Source organism: Leptodactylus fuscus, chromosome 2 (assembly GCF_031893055.1).
Source record: "Leptodactylus fuscus isolate aLepFus1 chromosome 2, aLepFus1.hap2, whole genome shotgun sequence".
Classification (NCBI taxonomy): Eukaryota; Metazoa; Chordata; class Amphibia; order Anura; family Leptodactylidae; genus Leptodactylus; species Leptodactylus fuscus.
In genome coordinates, this window is record NC_134266.1 from 74,238,443 (window position 1) to 74,260,997 (window position 22,555).

The following is a 22,555-nucleotide window of genomic DNA, read 5'->3' on the forward strand; positions in this document are numbered from 1 at the left end:
GGTCTGGAGTAGGCCTCAGCCCTGGTGTGGGTCATAGGCTCATTACTGGCTCATACGAAGTTGCAGAGCCTGTACTTCAGGGCAGATCCAGGGAGTGAGAGGAGGTCTCTGGGTCTGTCCTGATACTTTGAGTTCGGTGAGACTGTATAATGCTTATTGGTTTGTTTGTGTGGTTGTTAGTAAGCCACATGTATAGTTTATTATAACTGTTTAGTTAGTTGCTAAGACAAACAGGATTTAGTTTCTTATTGTTTTGCCTGAAGTTAAGGCTGCATTTTATTTTGCTCATTTTGCACCTGAAGTCAAGGTTTATTTATTTTCCTCTTTTTTTCCTAAATTAAACCTGTTTCCTGCATATTTTGTGTTCCTGTCTTTGACTGGTTGGGTCTGCACCACTGCTGCTACCGAGCTACCTTCCCCACAGGGCCAATAGTCTGCCAACAACACTCCCCCCTATATTTGGAAAGTGGCAAGGGCACAAGTGTCATTAATAAGTTGTAGAACCACAGTTTCTTGGTGTATGGAGTTGATAAATCTCACACAGTTTTTCATGTGTGAACAGAAGGTCCAACTTGCAACGCTAATCTATTACACTTGAACAGGAAACACTGGCCCAGAGTTACTACTGTGATGACAACTAGATACTGGCATAAATATGGTGCACACACACCTAGCTTGAGTTCAGAATGTTTCTGACTTTCTAGATATACATGCTTATTAACATGACTTAAATGTGACAACATATTGTGTTAAAATTGTGGATTGATTTAAAGGGACTCTATCATTAAAAACCACGTTTTAAACTATAAGCACATAGGAATGGCCTTTATCAAGGCTATTCATCTCTTACCTTTTATTATATTGAGTCATTACAAACAGAATGAACTTTTTCAAGTGTTTATTTCTGTTGATGTTGACGATTATGACTTATTGCAAAGGAAAACCCAAAAGTCATTATCTCAGAAAATTAGAATTAGAATATTATATAAGACCAACTGTAAAAAGATTATTTAACAAAGAAATGTTGACCAAATAGAAAGTCTGTCCAGTAAATGCCCTCAATACTTGGTCGGGCTCCTTTTCCATGAATGATGACATCAATGCGGCAATGTTGCAAAGAGGCGATCAGTCTGTGGCACTGCAGAGGTGTTATGGAAGCCCAGGTTGTATGATAGCAGCCTTCAGCCCATCTGAATTGTTTGGTCTGGTGTCTCATCTTCGTGAGTTTGCTGGCCAATCAAGCACAGTGATACAGTGGCTATTAAACCAGATCTTGATACTTTTGGCAGTGTGGAGAGGTGCTGGAAAATGAAAATGCCATCTCCAAAAAGCTTGTTCTCTAGAATTTCCTGGCAGACAGCTGTGCTGACTTTGGTCTTGATAAAACACAGTGGACCTACACCAGCAGATGACATGGCTCCCCAAACCATCACTGATTGTGGAAACTTCTCACTAGACCTCAAGCAGTTTGGATTGTGTGTAGCCTCTCCACTCTCCAAATAAAATGCGAAATTTAATCACTGAGCAACAGTCCAGTTCTTTCTTTCTTTGGCCCGGGTAAGACGCTTCTGGCATTGTCTATTGGTCATGAGTTGCTTGACACATGGAATGCAACACTTGTAGCCCATGTCTTGGATACATCTGTGTGCGGTGTCTCTTGAAGCACTGACTCCAGCAACAGTCCATACTTTGTGAATCTCCCTCAAATTTTTGAAGGGCCTTTTCTTAACAATCCTATCAAGGCTGCGGTTATTCCGGTTGCTTGTGCACCTTTTTCTACCACACTTTTTCCTTCCATTCATCTTTCCATTAATATGCTTTTATACAGCACTCTGTGAACGGTCAGCTTCTTTAGTAATGTCCTTTTGTGGCTTACCCTCCTAGTGGAGTGTGTGAATAACTGCCTTATGGACATCAGTCATGATTGTGTTGCCTACTGATCCAGACTAAGGGACCTTTTTAAATGCTTAGGAAGCATTTGCAGCTCTTTTGGGTTAATTATTCTAATTTTCTGAGATAATGAATTTTGGATTTTCCATGGCTGTAGGCCATAATCATCAACATTAACATCAATAAACACTTGAAAAGGTTCTTTTTGTAAGGACTCAATATAATATAAGTATTTCACTTTTTCAATTGAATTACTAAAAAATAAACAAAAACCTTTTTGATGATATTCTCATTTATTGAGATGCACTTGTAGTTGTCCTGAGGACAGATTCTCCCACCAGAGCTGTGAATTTCTGCAGCTCCTCCAGAGAGACCATGAGCCCCTTGGCTGATTCTCTGACCAGCGAGCTCCTTGCTCAGTCTGTCAATTTAAGTGGATGGCCATGTCTTGGTAGGTTTACAGTTGTAGAATACTTTTTCCATTTTTGGATGATGGATTAAATAGTGCTCCTTGGGATGCTAGAAGCTTGGGATATGTTTCTATAACCTAAGCCTGATTTAAAGGGGTATTCCCACGTCGCATACTCACCAGTCTTCGTTGCTGTAAATTCTTCTTCCGGCTTTGTTGCGTCATTGGTGGGCGGGGTTTACATGTGCAAAGCCAGCGGCGACATGCCGCTGGTCCTGCGTGCACGCTCATAGATAGTGAGACCAGTGTAGCCTTCACAGTGCGACTACAGACCCGGCTTACGATGTAATAGAGAGGCGGATGCCGGGGAGTGTAGACGCCAGCACAGATGCCTGCAACATTGCTATGCTCCTGCCCTGCATGAAGCCAGCAGCGGCAGGAGCTCCTGTTATTCTGCTCCTCCGCCCCCCCTCCCCTCTGGAATAGCAGCATCGCTCCTGCCGCTGCTGGCTTCATGCAAGGCAGGCACATAGCGATGTTGCAGGCTGTAATAGAGAGGCGGATGCCGGGGAGTGTAGACGCTGGCACAGTCTGTATTGGCGGTCCCTTCCCCCCAAAGGGTAAACTACCTCCCCTCCTCCAGGCTCGCTCCCGTGCACTTAGCTCCTCCTCCCTCCCCCCTCAGAGCAGCAGATACGTCACTTGACTTATGACCAGATAAGTCAAGGGATGTGTCAAAAAAAAAAAAAAAGAAGAAAGTGGACAAACAAAGCAGTTTTGCTGAAGCAATGTATTTAGGAAAAGTCTTACATCCACATTATCAAGCAGTATAGATAGGATCCTTGTGATGGGACAACCCCTTTAAACTTTGCCACAACTTTATCTCTGAACGCTCTGGTGAGTTCCTTGGTCTTCATGATGCTGTTTGTTCACTAGTGTTCTCTAACAAACCACTGAGGCCTTCACAGAACAGGTGTATTTCTACTGAATTAAGCACAACTGGACTCTATAAACTAATTAAGTGACTTATGAAGGGAATTGATTGCAATGGATTCTATTTAGGGGTATCACTTTACATTTTTCAGATTTTTATTTGATTAAAATTTTTAAAACTTTGTATCATTTTCGCTCCACTTCACAACTATCTGCTACTTTATCTTGATCTATCACTTAAAATCTAAAAAAATATACTTTTAAGCTTGTGGTTGTAAGGTGACAAAATGTGAAAAAGTTCCAATGAATACTTTTGCAAGCCACTGTATGCAGGAGCTTTGGGCCCAGCTGCAATATCTATGGACAAATGTGTCATAGGATAACATGCGGAACCTGTATTCCTCCATGCTCAAACATATTTCATCTTTTATCCAGGATAGAGGCAGCCTTTTCTCTCTAATGTTGTAATCAGTTACATATACAAAGTTTCATTCAATTCCTCAGTGTGTTATTTTGTTTGTCAGTAATTGTAAAAGGTGATATATGCATAAAGGGATTTTTCAGGCTAAATATTTGATGAGCTCTACATGGCTTGTAAAGCAGAAGTGGAGCTCTCAAGGAAAGGCTATTGATTAAAATATCCTTGAACACCTACTTTACAGAATACAGTCAAAAGATACTCCAGAATTAAATAGTCACTAACTTTTCAGACAACTTAGTTTCATTTCATAGAGCATGTGATTCTGAACCAACATGTAATGCGCTTTAATTAAAAATGTTGCTGTTTTTTTCCTGCATTCCATCTGCATTCTCACAGTGAATGCAGATAGGAGGGACTGATTTTCCTCACAGTCTCATACATGTCTGCAAAGACTAAAGATTCTGCACATCTCACAGCTTACAATGTAAGAAAAAAGCCTTCTATGTACTTGTATGGTTATATGATATATTATTGACAGACAGCAACAGGGGCGGATCCAGGGCCGGGCGAGCCGGGCAACCGCCCGGGGCCCCGCTGCGCGGCCGGGACCTAACAAAATGGTCCCGGTCGGCATGTCCCGATTCCAACTGAGCTCAGCGTTAAAGCAGGAGCTGACAGCTCCTGCTTTAAACGCCTATGTATTCGGCTCATCGGCGGTAGGACGCCGATGAGCTGAATGCATAGGCGTTTAAAGCCGGAGCTGTCACAGCTCAGCTCCTGCTTTAACGCTGAGCTCCGGGCCTCCGGCATTTGTAGCCGCGATGTGATGACGTCATCACATCGTGGCTACAATATGTGTATGAGAGAGGAGAGAGCTGCGAGGGAACGAGGAATGGTGAGTGTGTGTGAGAACGGCATGACACTGGGGCAGATGGAGGGGGGAGAACGGCATGGCACTGGGGCAGATGGAGGGGGGGAGAACAGCATGACACTGGGGCAGATGGAGGGGGAGAACGGCATGACACTGGGGCAGATGGAGGAGGGAGAACGGCATGGCACTGGGGCAGATGGAGGGGGGGAGAACAGCATGACACTGGGGCAGATGGAGGGGGAGAACGCCATGACACTGGGGCAGATGAAGAGGGGGAGAGAACAGCATGACACTGGGGCAGATGGAGGGGGGAGAACGGCATGACACTGGGGCAGATGAAGGGGGGGAGAACAGCATGACACTGGGGCAGATGGAGGGGGGAGAACGGCATGACACTGGGGCAGATGGAGGGGGGGAGAACGGCATGACACTGGGGCAGATGGAGGGGGGGAGAACGGCATGACACTGGGGCAGATGGAGGGGGGGAGAACGGCATGACACTGGGGCAGATGAAGGGGGGAGAATGGCATGACACGGGCAGATGAAGGGGGGAGAATGGCATGACACTGGGGCAGATGAAGGGGGGGAGAACAGCATGACACTGGGGCAGATGGAGGGGGAGAACGGCATGGCACTGGGACAGATAGAGGGGGAGAGAACAGCATGACACTGGGGCAGATGGAGGGGGGAGAACGGCATGATACTGGGGCAGATGAAGAGGGGGAGAACAGCATGACACTGGGGCAAATGAAGGGGGAGAGAACAGCATGACACTGGGGCAGATGAAAGGGGGGAGAATGGCATGACACTGGGGCAGATGAAGGGGGGAGAACAGCATGACACTGGGGCAAATGAAGGGGGGGAGAACGGCATGACACTGGGGCAGATGAAGGGGGGATGGTATGACACTAGGGCAGAGACGGGGGGGAAATGAAACTGTGGGCAGATAAAGGGGGAGAATGGCATGAAACTGGGGACAGAGATAGAGGGGGGACATGAAACTAGAGGTAGATGAAGGGTGTATATGAAAATGGGGGGGAGATATAATTTACGGGTGAGTGTAGGAGGATTATACTGTGTGGAATCACATGAAAATTGAATGAGAATGGGTGGAGTCAACATAAAAGTGGGCAGGGCCTAATTTGTTGCGGCGCACAGCGCGCGCCGCACGTTTTGTTCCCTCTTTCTAGTCTTCAACAGTTGGGAAGTACAGGTTAGAAGTGCAAGACCCCCAGTAAGTAGGGCCCCACCAAAGTCAATTGCCCAGGGCCCCGCAAACCCTGGATCCGCCACTGGACAGCAAGCAGCTTTACCGACTGTGCTCTTAGATTGCAAGAATGGAGTACCTGTATGTACCTGCAGTTGCAGTTCTGTGTTCCTGGACCTCCCATATGATGTTCACTTGGTCATTTCTCAGCTATTTGTTTGCCCTTATACAGATACTCCTGGCAGAACTGCATATCAACAAACCAAACTAGATATAATGGATATGAGAAGGGGGAACAATACTTCTTATTGTACACAGCCACAGCCTCAAAGTAAAATGCAAAATATGCTTCATCCAAAATGAGGAAATTAACAGCAGAATTAATGATAGGACATAATTAGAGTTGATTTGAATACTAGATTCAAATAGTTTCGAATATCTCCTCTCCCATAGGAATGCATTGTAACGGCCGCACACCAAGGGGTTAAGCGCCGGCCGCTAACATGCATTCCTATGGAGTGAGGTATTCGAATCTAGTATTTGAATCAACTCTAGACATAATGTATGAAGGCTTATACAGTAATAGAACAGACTGCCCAGCAAGATCCTGCACATATTTTAACTTTTGATGAAAATTCAGGTAACCTTTAACTTTAGCAACAGCCACTGTGATAAATCTGGAACATTTTAAGACTTCTGAGTGAGTTTATGTTGGCTAACTACTAGTAAACCTGGACTGCTGCGTGCACCAGAGGAGCAGAGAGGTCTGTGATCTGGAGGGGAACATATAGTTCCTTAATAAAGCTGCCCTTAAGTTATTTAGACCGAGAGCACCATACTTCTACCAGTCCATCGTGGTCTTCTACAGTAAGGGAAGACAATTGCAGTGGAAGAGGTCAGACAGGTCAGAGGGGATCTGTAAAGTACTCTGGTTTTGAGCTGCGAGTGGGTGAAGGAAGTATGAGGGAGTCAGACTGAACAGTCAGGTCAAGCACAGTTATCAGAATACCCTCACTAAACTCTGCGAGCTTAGTTAACAAGGTCTTAAAGCAGACCTGGGCAATGTGCGGCCCGCATAGCTACTGTAAGATTCTTCAAGGACCTGTGATGATGTCACCAGGCTGCTGGCAATGGGGGCTGCTGAATGATAGAGAGAGGACCTGTGATGATGTCATCACAGCCTATCACCAGGATAGGCTATGACTCGTTAGTGGGCGGAGCCACACAGGACTGTGTGCTCTCTGTAAGCTGCCGGCAATGGAGGCTGCTGAATGATAAAGAGAGAAGAGACAGCATGTGTGAGCAAGAGGTGGGACTAGGGGCAGATGTAGGGGGGCAGTTACACTGAATGCACATGGAGGGGGGACATTAAACTAGGGGGCAGATATTCAAGGACCTGTGATGATGTTATCACAGCCTATCACCAGCATAGGCTATGACTCGTTAGTGGGCAGAGCCACACAGGACTGTGTGCTCTCTGTAAGCTGCCGGCAATGGAGGCTGCTGTACAGAGAAGAGACAGCATGTGAGAGCATGAAGAGAGAAGAGACAGCATGTGTGAGCAAGAGGGGGGAACTAGGGGCAGATGTAGGGGGGAAGTTAAACTGAATACACATGGGGGGACATTAAACTAGGGGACAGATGGAGGGTGACATTAAACTGGGGCAGCTGGAGGAGGATATTAAACCATGGGGGGTAGCTGGAGAGGGACATGTCTGCCTCTAGTTGCCCCCAGTTTAATGTCTCCCTCCAGCTGCCCCAGTTTAATGTCCCCTCTAGTTTCTGCTGGCTTATACTGGGGCACCAGGAGAAGGACTTAATACTGTGGGACATTTGGAGGGAAACGTTATAATGTGTGTGTGTGGGGGGGTATAATGTTAGGGTGATTGTAGGAGGATTTTACTTTGTGAGGCACATGGAAAAATGATTGAGAATGGGCAGAGTCAGCAGAGAAGTGGGTGGAGCTAAATTTGCCACGACGCACATGGCCCTCTAGAATCGTTAAAATTTCTCATGTGGCCCCATGGGAAAATTAATTGCCCACCCCTGTCTTAAAGTAAGCCATCTGCTTGGGAAGGTAGGAGCCCACCACAGTAACCACTGTCCCACCAATTCGCAATTCCCCCAAAAAAAGTGTGTCAAGCATCGTGTTCAGTTCCTCATGCTGGAAATATCTATAAAAATCAATAGATACTCTTTTAAATTTCGTAAGTGGATTCACACTGCCAAACCAGGAAGGGTAGTGTTTCTTACAGATATCCAGGATGTAGTTCTTGAAGTGTGTCTCCTGTAAAATCAGAACATGGGAATGAGCTTTATGCAGATGGTACAAAATATGATTTCTTTTTTTGTGGAACATTTAGAACGTGGCCCCCCAGTCGGAAACGCCACACTTTGCCCGCAGTGGAAACGCCACGGGAAAAATCGCGGCATTTTACAGTACTTGTAAAGTGGATGGGATTCATGTGAATCCCATGCTCAATTTGCGGCAAAAACCACAGCACGGACACGCTGCGATTTCCAAAACCGGCGTGGTTTTGGAAATATCAGCATGTCAATTATATCTACTGAAACACCGACGGTTTCCACATAGATATGATAACAGGAAGTCTGCGGAGGAAAACTCTGTGAACTTTCTGTTCAAAGCACTGTGTATTGTCCTGTGAGGCCTTGGCTTTAAAGGGGTTTTCTGGGCAAAAAATGTTTTGTTTTTGTTTTAAATGCACCCATATATTTTTAGCATGTTTTGAGTGATTTCTGGGTGTCTCTGGATGCGCAGTATAGGTGATTTACCGGCAGCAGTGCACGCACACTGCTAGGAGAAAAGCGCGCACCCTGCCAGCACAAAGGGAGGAGCCGTCTCGCTGGAAAAAAACATGAATGGTAAGTATGAGTGGAGTGGATGGGGGGAATAGTAGTGACGATCCGTTTCCAGAAATGGGGAAATGGAACTGTGCCAGATAATCAGAAAATCCATGGATATGGGTAAATATACTTTTTTTTTTATTACCAATGTAATTTAGAAAGCAGGGGGGGGGGAGGTGTTTAGATTAGTGTAGGGATTTATAATTATCCTGGACAATCCCTTTAAAGTCTCTAACAATCTCTAAGTAAATAGGGCCCGTTGCCTGCTGGGGTTACTCCAGCATGTAATGACCTATTAATAAAAAAATAAATCAGGGCCTGCCAGGCCCCCTAATGTCCAAGACCCTGTGGCAGCCGCTACTGCTGCTACCCCGCTACTTATGCCACTGAGTGTGTACCTTAGGCCTTCAAATTGCAGGAAAGAAGAATGCTCCATCCTATGGGCAGGACCAGGTGCAGCAGTAGAAAAAAATACACACAGGCATGCAGAGGCAAGAACTGCACAGTGTGAAACAGACATACCTGGTTAGCTGCATTTACTGGGCAAGAGCGTACGATTGCAGATACAGAGCACTGCTGTTATACTGAGCCCAGGCTAGATGGGGGGCACACAGTAGCCTCACTCAAGGGGTTAATTCTGGGGTAGCTAGAGACTTGTGGCACACTGGAGATGGCCTTATTGCCTTTCCATCCTCATTAGCATATTATTAAATATATTTTCGAATATATTTGGAATGTTGCTAACAGCCGTACACGACAATGGGATTTTTGTGTGTATTGGGGGGTTAAATTCTTTATGACAGATTTCCTGTAAGCATACAAAAATGGTCTGTGGTTGTCACATTTGTTACAGTTGCATACTATTATATAAAGTAACCTAGCGACAGATACACAGATATCTCATTCTACCACTAGGTGGCATATTAATGGACATTTCAAAATTATACTATAGTTACAGTTACTTGCACAACCACTGATGTGGAATGTACTTCAGTATTAAAGAAAATGGCCATTAATTCTGGAAAAGTTAAAAGGTAATATTTACACACTGAAATAAAAAGCACCGTAATATATTTATTCATTGTAATAGCAAAGAAATGAGTTATCACATGGTGAAAATGTTGTTATGCAATGGATACATCCCCAGCTATCGGCTAGTATGGTCTGCAAATGATCATATTTTCAAGCACCTAACTCCAATCTATGTCATATGGAAGGGGCATAAAAGCAGAATAAAAGCAAAGTTTTTTGTAACATAAAACCTCAAAAATTGAATCAGATGGTGTGGGATGATTGTGCAATGCCTCCTGGTCATCGACATGCCAGCTATCGAAAACTGTCAAAGACTGAGAGTGACAGAATTTTTGACCCTAGTTTATGGCTGTGGCAAATGACTTTACACCAAGGCCAAGATGTTTGCGTTGTTCAGCGTTGCATTTGCCAATGTTTGGAGGAACAATGCTGGAATGGAATGACAGCAAGACGTGCAAGGAGGCAAATCTCTGCACGGACGGATCAGCAGATTGGAAGAATAGCACATAAAGATCAATTCTGTACGATAAGTAAAATTGGCCATCACAAGAGAATGTCACATCAGATCTACACCTGGGATGGTGTGGGGTGGCATAAAGTATAGTAGCTGGACCACTCTAGCCTTTATTTGAAGGGGCTTTCCAGGCAGAAAATCTTTTTCTTAGAAAGGACTGTTAGTGCTAGCGATGGGATAATAAGTGCACCCATATAACAGTTATTGGAGTGATTTCTGGGTGTCTCTAGTTGCTGCCGCATCCTCTGTGTTTGTGTACATGCTGTGCAGTTTCCTGTGTAAGCTGCTGCACTAACTCCCTCTCATTCATCCACCCCCCACTCCTTTACAAAACCCTCTGTCTCACTAGCCTAACCTATTCTCACTGACTAGCAATCCCGCCCATTTACTAGCCCCTCTTACCCTCGCCAGTCTACTAAGTTTATTGATCCCACCAATTACTAGCCCCTCCCACTCTCCCCTTCTCCCTTGCTAAGGTATTCCGCCCACTGTTAGAAGGCAAGAAGATTTGGAAGCCACGGGATGAGTTTTGGGCGACTCTACCTCTTTGATCTGGATCTGCTTTTCTTCTCCCTCCCCTTGGATGTCTTCTCTTGTCTTTTCACCTTCTGTTCTCCTGTCTCGTCTTACCTTGTCTCGTTGTTAGTCTTACTGGTTTTTGGTGATTCGTTGATCATCTGGCTGACATTACGGTGTTTCTAGTACTACTATGTTTTGCTTTGTGGTTATATTACCTCTTTCCCTTTGCACCGTTTTGCTTATTGTACTGTTTTGTCACTTTTCTTAAATGTCAAAAATCCTTAAATAAACAGTTTTATAGAAGGCAGGAAGAGGGGAGGAGCCGTTCCCCAGACACAGGAAGGCTTGGTAAGTATTGCAGGGGATAGGGAAGGGGGAAGATTGACGTTCCGTTTCAGAAGCGGTAAAACAGAACATCACTGGATTATCAGAAAATGTCTATAATTACCCATACCCCTGGAGTGTTCATGTGACTGTTCCATGGATATGGGTAATTATAGATTTTTTTAAATTGATGTAAATTAGAAGTTAGGTGGGGGGATGGAGTTTAGTTTAGGGGTTAATTATCAGTTTATCCTGGACTGTGACCTTTAAGATACACTAACAGTTTGGCATTACATTTATTTGGCTGTGGAACTAATGGTACCACTATTATTCCAAAGTGTCTCAGGAGCCATTTCTTTTAATAGGACATCCCAAGGCTGCATGTTGCTCAAGGCACTGTGATCAGCCTGCATGGCCGAAACAAGCACATCAGAGACATCATTAGTCAGCAATTGCAAAGGTAGCCACCAGAAGCCACTCTTGATGGTTTGCATGCCCAAGTGCATTCAGCGTGGCAAAATTCCTCAGACAACCATTCATAACTTCAGTGTTAGTATGCCAAGTGCATATATTTTTGCAGGTGGTGCTCATACTTGATACTGAATAAATTAAGATGTTTTTATATAGTTTGTTTCATTTCTGTTACTTTTTTTTATATTATTAGCATGTGTATTGGTTGTGATTTCCATAATTTCCTTCATACTACTAGATTGAGGACACTACTACATTTCTTTCCAGGGGACAGTCTTGTTGTCCTCTGGGAACACCCATATGAGTGTGTACTCTTCTTCTTCTCTCCATATACCAGCTCTTTTCATATGTCTCATTATAAGCATCTGGTTCTGGACTCATTTTCCAGGACTCCAGTGTCTGCTCCCACACCTTTTGGCCCTGAAGGTGAGCTTGATATCAAAGATTCTCTGAATGTGTAGAAGTTTTAGAGGTTGGACCCCTCAACTTAAAAATAAGGTGTGGGGACATATTATTGGAGGGAGTGTGCTGAGCAGTGGCGTAACTACCACCATAGCAGCAGAGGCAGCTGCCACAGGGCCCGGGACATTAGGGGCCCGGTGACAGCTACCCCTGCTACGCTCGCTCTTATCACAGACAAACTGTTGTAGCTGCGATAAGAGCGGGGAAAGCTTGCAGGACCTTGTGTGACCGTCATCCGTCACATGACTAGGTGGGCGTGTCTTTATAGCCCGTGCAGTCAGTCCTGGAAGAGCTGAAGAGAAGGAGAGACTGCTGCTAGGTAATGAAGGGGAGGGATTAATGTGAGATGCAGAATAGAGAATGTGTCTGTGTGTGAGTGTGTATGTATGTGTGGAGGAGGGGAGAGGACAGTGTCCTGATATCTGTGTCAGGGGCGGATCCAGGGCCGGGCGAGCCGGGCAACCGCCCGGGGCCCCGCGCCATATGAGGCACGACACAGGCCGGACAGGCCTCAGCCAAGCACAAGCTGGAGCCGGCCTTCATGAGATCCGGGCCCGAGCCGGCCCTGAAGCGCCCTGCACCCTCCCTCCTCCACCTCCGCAGCCCGAGGCCCCGCGGCATCAGACACTGACAGACAGTCAGCTCATCAGTGCTGCCTGCAGTTGCCCACCGTCCGCCCGCTCCAAGTATCTGATGTGCGCAGCGATACCTAGAGAGGGGGGAGGTGGTACAGGGGGAGTATAATGATCGGGGCCCCCTGTTGGTGGAATACTTTCCACCAACAGGGGGCCCCGAAGCTGCAGCAACGGCTGAGACACAGGAGCTGCAGCTCTGGCTCCTCTCAGCGCTTCAGGACGCTCTCCCCCTCTCTCCCCCCTCCCTTTCTTTGCCTGTCCTCTGCCCACCAATGAGAGGAGGAGGCGGGGCTTATCCCTACCGAGCTCCGTCCTGCAAGAGAAGGAGAGGAAGAAGCTGATCCAGGAAACTGAAACTGAAGAAAGAAAACAGGTCCACAGGTACATTCTGGGGTTACTGTATTTATTAATATCAGGCATTTGGGGTGATTACTTGTGTTTTAGTAACTCCATGTGCCTCATATTAATAGCAGTTAACCCTATCATGTCCCTCACATTAACCCCTCTGTGCCTCACCATAAGAGTTACTGACATGTGAGACATATGGGGGTAATAGTAATGAAGATACTTTATTATTACCTCCATGTCTCTCACATATTAGTAACTCTTATGGTGAGGCACACAGGGGGTTAATGTGAGGGACATGATGGGGTTAACTGCTATTAATATGAGGCACATGGAGTTACTAAATTGTAATGCACATGACCAGATTTTTTATCCACAATTGTCCTGGTATAGTGGTCAGTGCGTGAGGTGACAGTATTTAGTCCTGTAGGGGCCACTATGGCGTATAATACTGTGTGCAGGGGCCACTATGGGACATAATACTGTGTGTAGGGGCCACTATGGGGTATAATACTGTGTGCAGGGACCACTATGGGGCATAATACTGTGTGCAGGGGCCACTATGGGGTATAATACTGTGTGCAGGGACCACTATGGGACATAATACTGTGTGCAGGGGCCACTATTGGGTATAATAGTGTGTGCAGGGGCCTCTAAGGGACATAATACTGTGTGCAGGGGTCACTATGGGGCATAATACTGTGTGCAGGGGTCACTATGGGGGATAATACTGTGTGCAGGGGTCACTATTGGGTATAATAGTGTGTGCAGGGGTCTCTAAGGGACATAATACTGTGTGCAGGGGCCACTGTGGGGTATAATACGGTGTGCAGGGGTCACTATGGGACATAATACTGTGTGCAGGGGCCACTATGGGGCATAATACTGTGTGCAGGGGCCACTATGGGGCATAATAGAGCGCGCAGGAAAGCGTAGGAGGGACTCGGTCGAGATCTTCGGTGTCGGGGGGGCCCCATGTCAAAAGTTCGCCACGGGGCCCCGCCATTCCTAGTTACGCCACTGTGTGGATCGCTCACTAAATAACAGGGAATCCGATTCGATTCCCTGATAGTGAGCGGATCGCTGCTGTGCTTTCAGTTCTATGCACAGACATAGAACTGAAAGCTGTCAGTGTAGCCAGGCCGACGCAGGCGCAATGACGTCATCGGTCCAGTCCTGCAGTGCAGTCTGAAGGAGGAGGACACTCGGCTGTGGCTTGCGGCTCTTCACATGGGTAAGTCAGTGTATGACAGTATGATGTGTTTGTTGTACTGAGGACTGGAGTATACAATATAGTGGGGGGTACTGAGGAGTATATAATACAGTAAAGGGGTACTGAGGAGTATATAATACAGTGAGGGGGTACTGAGGCGTATATAATACAGTGGGGGGGGGGTACTGAGGCGCATATAATACAGTGGGGTGGGGGTACCGTACTGAGGAGTATATAATACAGTGGGGGGTACTGAGGTGCATATAATACAGTGGGGTGGGGGTAAAAAAAGCCTCAAAAATGCATTTTTAGGGCTAATTTTTTCAAAAAATCATGGGGGAGGACCCCCAGACCCCCCATTGCCCTGGGGGGTATTCCATACCCCCCAGACCCCCCGGTAACTAGGGCCCCGCAAAAGACAATTGCCCAGGGCCCCGCAAAGCCTGGATCCGCCACTGATCTGTGTATTAGGAGGAGGGGGAGGTCAGTGTCCTTATATCTGTGTATGAGGAGTAGGGGGAGGTCAATGTCAGTAGATGGATCAGTAATCTACACATTGTTTGTATTCAGACTTGCCTGAAATTGCTGTGTCATGTGACATCCGTGCGTTATTAAAGATGGCCAACACCACCAAAGACGTAAAGAACCAAAGGACCACGCTCACAGGCCAAAGAATTTATTAAGAGAACAGAAGGGCACAACACAGACTCACAGAGTTATACTTCTGCCTGGCTGCTATCCTGCCTGGCTGAGGAAACCAGGTGAGAGTGGAGACGGGAGGGGCGCACAGATTGAGAGCAGGCAGATGCATCATGGGAAATGCCGTTTGTCCACAGACTCACTGCATGTAAATAAGTGATACAAGGAGCTGCAAGTAATATAAAGCCAAGCAAAGGTTTCACAAGGCAACAGAGCTGCAGCACCACCTGGGGGCAGAATTCGGCTTCTTCAGTTTATGCACTTGAAAAAGGGCATTTAAGCCCGAAACACGGTGAGTCTGTGTTGTGCACTTCTGTTCTCTTAATAAATTCTTTGGCCTGTGAGCGCGGTCCTTTGGTTCTTTACGGATTTTTCACACCTGGTCCATTCCCTGGTGTTTTTGTGACGTGCGGCTCCCTCCACCTAGTTATCACTCCTTCAAACGTGACTGTGAACGGGTTCACAGTCGCATCAGGTGAGAGGCCAATCAGGTCTTTTTGTCACGTGTGGTTTTCTATCAATTGCCACAGAAAATTTTATGATTATCTACACTATGAGTGTGCTCGGTGTCTACTTTTTGTTTTAACACCACCAAAGACTGCAGCGGAGCCGGAGACAGGTAAGTAACTTTTTTTTTATGTCTGTATCTCGTCTGTATCTCCCCTCGGTCTCCGATTATTATACTCTGGGGTCTGAAAATACCCCAGAGTATAATAATTGTTCATGGGTGTTCATTATGGGGCCTAATCACGTGTGCAGGGGCCACAATGGGGTATAATACTGTGTGCAGGGGCCACTGAGGGACATAATAGAGCGCGCAGGAATGCGGCGTGGTGGGGGGGGCATGTCAAAAGTTCGCCACGGGGCCCCGCCATTCCTAGTTACGCCACTGGTGCTGAGTATCTCTTAGTGAAATGCATCAGGTGTCTCAGATATTTCTCCTCCACAGGGTGTCTAGATCTCCATATTTGATATGTAAGATGGGGTAGAGGAGTAACTCCAAATGCTACAGATGTGATGAGGAGAGGGCTGATCTTTTACATATTAGGGCTCCTTCACATCTGTGCCCGGCACTCCATTCTGCAGGTTTCCGTTTCCTACACAAAACAGGACAGGAGACGGAAACCTGCCGGCATCTTTCCAAACCCATTCATTTGAATAGGTTTGAAAAGTGTCCGACCGTGAGCGCCGGTGAGTCGGACATGCAATACTCTGTGTCTGGTTTAATAAGAAAAAAAAAAAACGGTTTCACCGTGGAGAGCTCAAATTGCTCACTGGCACTCACGGCCGGACTCGGCATGACAGGTTTCCGTTTTCTGCATGCAGAATACGGAAACCTGATAACGGAGTCCAGACGCTGATATGAACCCAGCGCTATTTGGACTTATTCTGGGATATGTGCCTTCTGGCAACAAACTACTAATGTTGTGGGATACATTTATCACTGTGATGTTAAAGGGATTCTATCATTAAAATGCAAATTTTTCTGACTAACACGTAGGAATAGCCTTAAGAAAGGCTATTCTTCTCCTGCCTTTCAATGTCTTCTCCGCGCTGCCATTCTTTAGAAATCCCGGTTTTCTTCGGTATGCAAATGAGTTCTCTCGCAGCACTGGGGGCGGTCCCGAGCACTCAAACAGCACTGGGGGTGTTCTCAATGCTTTATAAAGGCTATTCCTACATGGTGTTAGTTAAAACTACAAAAATCAAATGATAGAATCCCTTTAACTGTATTTTTACTAATTGTTATTCCTTGAGATATAATATGTTGTATTTCGCTGTATACTGGGGAAGACTGGCACTATTCCCTTTGCCCTGCTGACACTTATTTGATGATGTCCTGAACTGAAACCCAAAATCTGGGTTTATCTGCATATCAAAAAGATATTTTATAATCTGATTCATCTGATTCATGTAGAACACAATTAAATCTAGAATGGGAAAAGCAATATTGACTGAGAAAAAACTTTGTCAAAGTTGGCCTTCCTGATATCAAATTATATCATTAACCTTCAGTATGTTATGGCAGAGTCTCTGTAGCAAATATTGGAAAATAGCAGGATCTGCTATAACAGAGAGCAGTAGAACTAGCTGTTTAATCCTAAACAGCACAAACAACAACCCACAAAAAACTTACAAGTCAAATCGGAATTAGGACCAAAAATCAATAGTCAGTTCAAGAGAAAATTTCAGAGCCAGAATCAGAAGACATGCAGTTTTCCAGTATCAAGTCAGAGGTCAAAATAAAGCTGTAGCACAAGCAATGAAAGCCAGACTAGGTACAACCAATTGCAGGCAACTGGCTGAGGAGGAAAATAGTTTAAATATGCCTCCACGGCCACAAATTGGATAAGCCCAGAGGACTCTGACAGCACAACAGCTTCCCAGGTCAGCACAGTAAAGCAAGACTAGCTGAACCTGAGATTCCTGACACAATCAGTTCTTGCTTATTAGTTAGGATTCATAAACGGATGAGCAAACCAGTTCGGATCAAGTGGGATTCTACTTAAACTTTCCAAAAGTTTTAGGCTTGACCAGAACACAAAATTTTTAGTAACACTAAACACTATTCTAGGCTTCAGTCGCTTCAAACACCAGAGTATAATATGGGAAGGTGATTAAATGTAACCCACCTTGCCTCACCTCTCCTGGGCATCCTCACAGCATCTGGCGGTCCCACAGCATCTCCCACCAGATGATGTCACGTATGGCAATCTGACATTATGACGCTTTGACCCTAGGGCATGTGATGTCAACCAGAGGTTTGATAAGGATACCAAGGGACTGCTGGTCACCAGGAGGATGACCAGGAGAGGTGATGCAAGGTAAGTATAACTTTATTTACACACCTCCCTTCGGCTTCCAATTATACTCTGGGGTCTAAAGTATTATAATAGCACTTTCGGTTTGTGCTGAACAAGTTTAGTCCAAAACAAACCTGAAGGCTAACCTTCATGAATATGCTTCCAAATGAATTTCATGAGGTTCGTCCAACTCTTGTCTCATAAAACAGCAAGGAAATTAGGGACAAGCTCTGGAGAAAATTGTTTTTATTTTTGACATTGGAGATGGAGTGTCCAGTGATCTATGGCCTCTTTTAGTACTGCATATCCTGAATGTTTGGGATTCTTGGTTGGCAAAATATAACATCTCTTCTACACATGGCCCTATATCATCTTTATTTCATAACCCTGCATTCTTGCCTGATCTCCAAACCCTCTCATTTTTAATTTGGGCAAATCCTCTGTCTCCCGCTTACAGTGTATAGTGATGGATGGACTACCTACACCTAAATCTCAGAGACCTGAATTTAAGATTTCCTAGATATAATATGTACATTTACGATTCTATATTTGTAAAATTTCTGGATGCATCATTTACTCCTCTATCAGACTTCATTAGCCGTTTCCTTTTTTACTGTGGTGCCGAGATTTCATTCCCAAATGTATCAGCTCTTAATGCAAGGTTGTAATTTTGTTAGTTCTCCACTTTTCTGTAAGTGCAAAGCAAAATCTTTAAATTCTGTGCCTTCTCTTATGTTATTTTCTTAGCATCCCAAGTGAAAGAAAATTACAAAATTATATCCAGATGGTATTACTGTGTGGTGGATGTTCATCAAGTTCTCATCATATCTGAAATACATTAGCAATGTGATAATGAGATGGTCCCATGTTACACATTTGGTTGTTAGTGCCTGGGCATTAAATGTCTCTGGAGAAAATTTGTTGAATATATACCAAACATATTCTGGAAAACAAGTTCCTAATAAAGTTCAAGCCATCTTACTATCAGTTCCTGGGTACTTGTCTTAGATGTAAATATGGCATCTTGCAAAACTTCCTAACTGCAACTAGGACGTTAATCCTGTGGCAGTGAAGATTTGGTGTAATACTCTCTCTTTGGTATAAAGAAGAAAATGTTTGTTTTTGTACCGTGTTAGCCAGTGGGTATGAAATATAAAAAACAAAAAACTTGAGAGTCTTCAGTAGATGATACCTTTTTTAATGGCTAACTCATAATGATGACAGAATATAACGTTTTGAAGCTCTGGATTCTTCTTCAGATATAACTAAGAACAATTTCAGAAGGCTGCATATTTATGTACAACAGGACACATAGGGATAGGATTTCAGGAGGGAGGGCGATGAGGAGAAGAGGCTTATTAGTATAAACATGTAAACAATTCACAGGTCCCAGGTTCTTATCTTTATGGCTTAGTTCAGTGATTTCTATAGCATGGCATGAACCCATGTGAGACATTCATTCCATTCTCCAGAGTGTTAAATAGGGTCATGCTCTTGTATTCATGAATCAGTCGCTGTTTCCTTGATTTAAAATTCCCTCTTAAAATCAAAATTTTCATGTCATTGGTGATATTATGATCTTCATTGCAGAAATGTTTTGGCACGGGAAGGTCCATTCTCTGTTCTCTAATTGTATGGCGATGTGCGTTCATTCTCAATCTGAGCTTCTGACCGGTCTCTCCAACATACAGATTTTCAGTGGAACATTTGGTGCACAATATTAAATACACTACATTAGGTGTATTACAGGTGAACGTGCCTGGGGTTTTATATTCCCTGTTAGAGTTTGGTATCTCTATCCTGTCAGTGGTCAGTATGTGAGGGCAGGTTTTGCACCTTTTCTGTCTGCATGGAAATGTTCCTGTGTTAGTTCGAGGTGACAGTGAGCTGCTAACAACCATATTCCTGAGGTTTGGTGGCTGTCTGTAGCACAAGAGAGGGGGGTCTGGAAATATGGATTTTAGACAGTTGTCTTTTTGCAGTAGTGGATGTAGTTTGCGTGTGATTCCTCTCAGCATTTCCAGGTGTGGGTTATATGTGACGACCAGGGGCACCCGATTGTTTTCCTGTTTGATATTGTATTTTAATAAATCCGATCTTGGTATCCTGGTGGCTCTGGTGATTTGGTTTTCAACTGTTCTTGGATGGTAACCCTGCCTCAAGAATGTGTTTTTGAGGCCTCCCAGGTGTTTGTTTCTATCTGCAGGGTTTGAACATATGCGATGGTATATGATGGCCTGGCTGTAGACAATGGAATTCTTTATGTGTTTCGGATGAAAGCTATCCCTTCTTAGGTAGGTAGGGCGGTCAATTGGTTTCCGATACAGTGATGTCTCAATTTTGTTATCCTGTATCTTGATGACTGCGTCCAGGAAGTTTATTTCAGAGAAAGAGTAATTGAGCATCAGGTTGATGGTGGGATGGAACTGGTTGAATTATTCATGGAAGGTTTTCAGCTGTTGTTCAGACCCAGTCCAAATGATTAGGATATCGTCAATGAAACAGTAGTAGGCCAGAGGCCTGGTGGTGCAGGTGGATAGAAAGTCACTCTCAAGCTTGACCATGAAGAGATTAGCGTACTGTGGTGCCATTTTACTCCCCATTGCGGTGCTGGTCTGCTGTAAATAGATGCAGTCACTAAAAGAAAAGTAATTGTGGGTGAGGATGAATTTTGTCAGTTTCACCACCGATTCAGCGTTCATACCTCGCTTTCCCATGAAAAACTGGTGGGCGTTTACACTGTCCTGGTGTGGGATGTTGGAGTACAGGGATTCTACATCCATGGTGGCCAGGATGGTTCCACCTGGGAAAGGACCTATAGTGGATAGTTTATTTAATAGGTCTGTGGTGTCCTGAAGGTAGCTGGCTGTATCCTTCACTAAAGGTTTGAGAATGCCCTCCACCCATCCAGAAATCTGTACAGTGAGGGTACAAACACATGAAATGATTGGTCTCCTTGGGTTCCCAGATTTGTGCAGTTTTGGAAGCATATAAAAGCTCTCCATTATTGGACTTGCTGGTATTAGGCTTTCTGCTCCATTAGATAAGCTAGAGATAACCTTTTTCAGTTTTTTGGAATACTCCACTGTGGGGTCTGAATCCAATTTGGAGTAATAGTGTGTGTCAGTCAGTTGTCTGTGTGCCTCCTGTATGTAGTCTGATGTGTTCATCATGACTATTGCACCACCTTTGTCCGCTGGTTTAATGATGATGTCTTTCTCAGGGATTGTATGGCCCTTCTTTCTTGGGCACTGATGTTAGACGGCAGTCTTTTGTTTGTATCCTGAAATAGTTGATTTGACCATGTGTCTGAAACAATCTATGTAATTATCCAGATCAAAATTTCGTCCAGTTGGAGGTGTCCAATCAGATGTCCCTTTTTTTTTGCTAAGATTGGACCCTCTGAAGGAGTAGGTTGGGTCTCTTCTGTGTCATCTGTGTCATGAAAATATTCCCTCAGGTGTAGTCTCCTGAAAAAATCTTCCATGTCACTGCACAGTTCAATTTTATCCATGGTTTTAGTAGGACAAAATGAAAGTCCCCTGGAGAGTACCCCAAATTCTGCTTTGGTGCGTTCATAAGTAGAGAGATTGATAACACAGTTCGGTGTTTCCAAATCCGTGTGTGAGTGGTCCCGGTTGTTAGGTATATATTTTGCTTTGTGTATATTCTTGTAGAATCCTGCAGCAAGTCTCAGTCTGTGGAATTTCTTTTTTTGATTGTGGATTAGAGATACCCGCAGTTTATCATAGTATTGTAGCAATGTTATCCTGGAACTTTCTTCGATATTGTTCCATTCTGTTTTAATCTCCATTTGGACTTTGCTCTTGATGCTGTAGAAGTGATGTATAAGGTGGTTCCTCAGTCTCTCTGAAGTTCTATAACACATGTTTGGTGCATAGTGCGTATTGTAGGTAGATGCGATGGGGTTTGTGAGCCGGAGTCCTTTAGGAATTAAATTCTCTTTTTTGCATTTAGATAGGAAAAAGATGTCGCTGTCCAGTTCTGCCTGTTTCTTCAGAAGTGTCTTTAGGTCCATAAAAATCCGGTAGATTCTAGTATCCTCCATTTGGTATAAAGAACTAAGACAACCATAAAGATAAGAACCTGGGACCTGTGAATAATTTACATGTTTATACTAATAAGCCTCTTCTCCTCATCCTCCTCCCTCCTGAAATCCTATCCCTATGTGTCCTGTTGTACATAAATATGCAGCCTTCAGAAATGGTTCTTAGTTAATATCTGAAGAAGAAGCCAAAGAGCTTCGAAATGTTATATTCTGTCATCATTATGAGTTAGCCATTAAAAAAGGTATCATCTACTGAAGACTTTCAAGTTTTTTGTTTTTTATATTTCATACCCTCTCTTTGTAAATGAGTTGCAGAATTGAATAATATCAGGAGAATGCAAGAGCTAATTGGGGAAGTCATAGGTTTCTTATATTTTTTACTATATAGTACCCTTGAAGAACTTTCATTCCTTGGAGTTCACTGCTTTACTTTGTTATTGTGCAACAGGATATGGAAGCTCAGACTCTTCATTCTTTTTGGTACCTAGTAGAGATGAGCGAGTACTGTTCGGATCAGCCAATCGGAACAGCACGCTCGCATAGAAAGGAATGGACGTAGCCGGCACGCGGGGGGTTAAGCGGCCGGCCGCCGTCAAAGCGGAAGTACCAGGTGCATCCATTCATTTCTATGGAGCATGCTGTTCGGATCGGCTGATCCGAACAGTACTCGCTCATCTCTAGTACCTAGTACTTTGTCTTCTTTGAAGTCTTCTAGTTCTCTCGCCATTAACAACCTTCTTCCCTTTTTTGTTATTTTTCTCTCTTCTTTTTCCTCTTTCTTATGTACTATGTTTATCCCTATTAAATGCAAGACCATGACTGATATCAGGTTATAATAAAATGTAAATGGGACACACTTAGCAATAAATGTA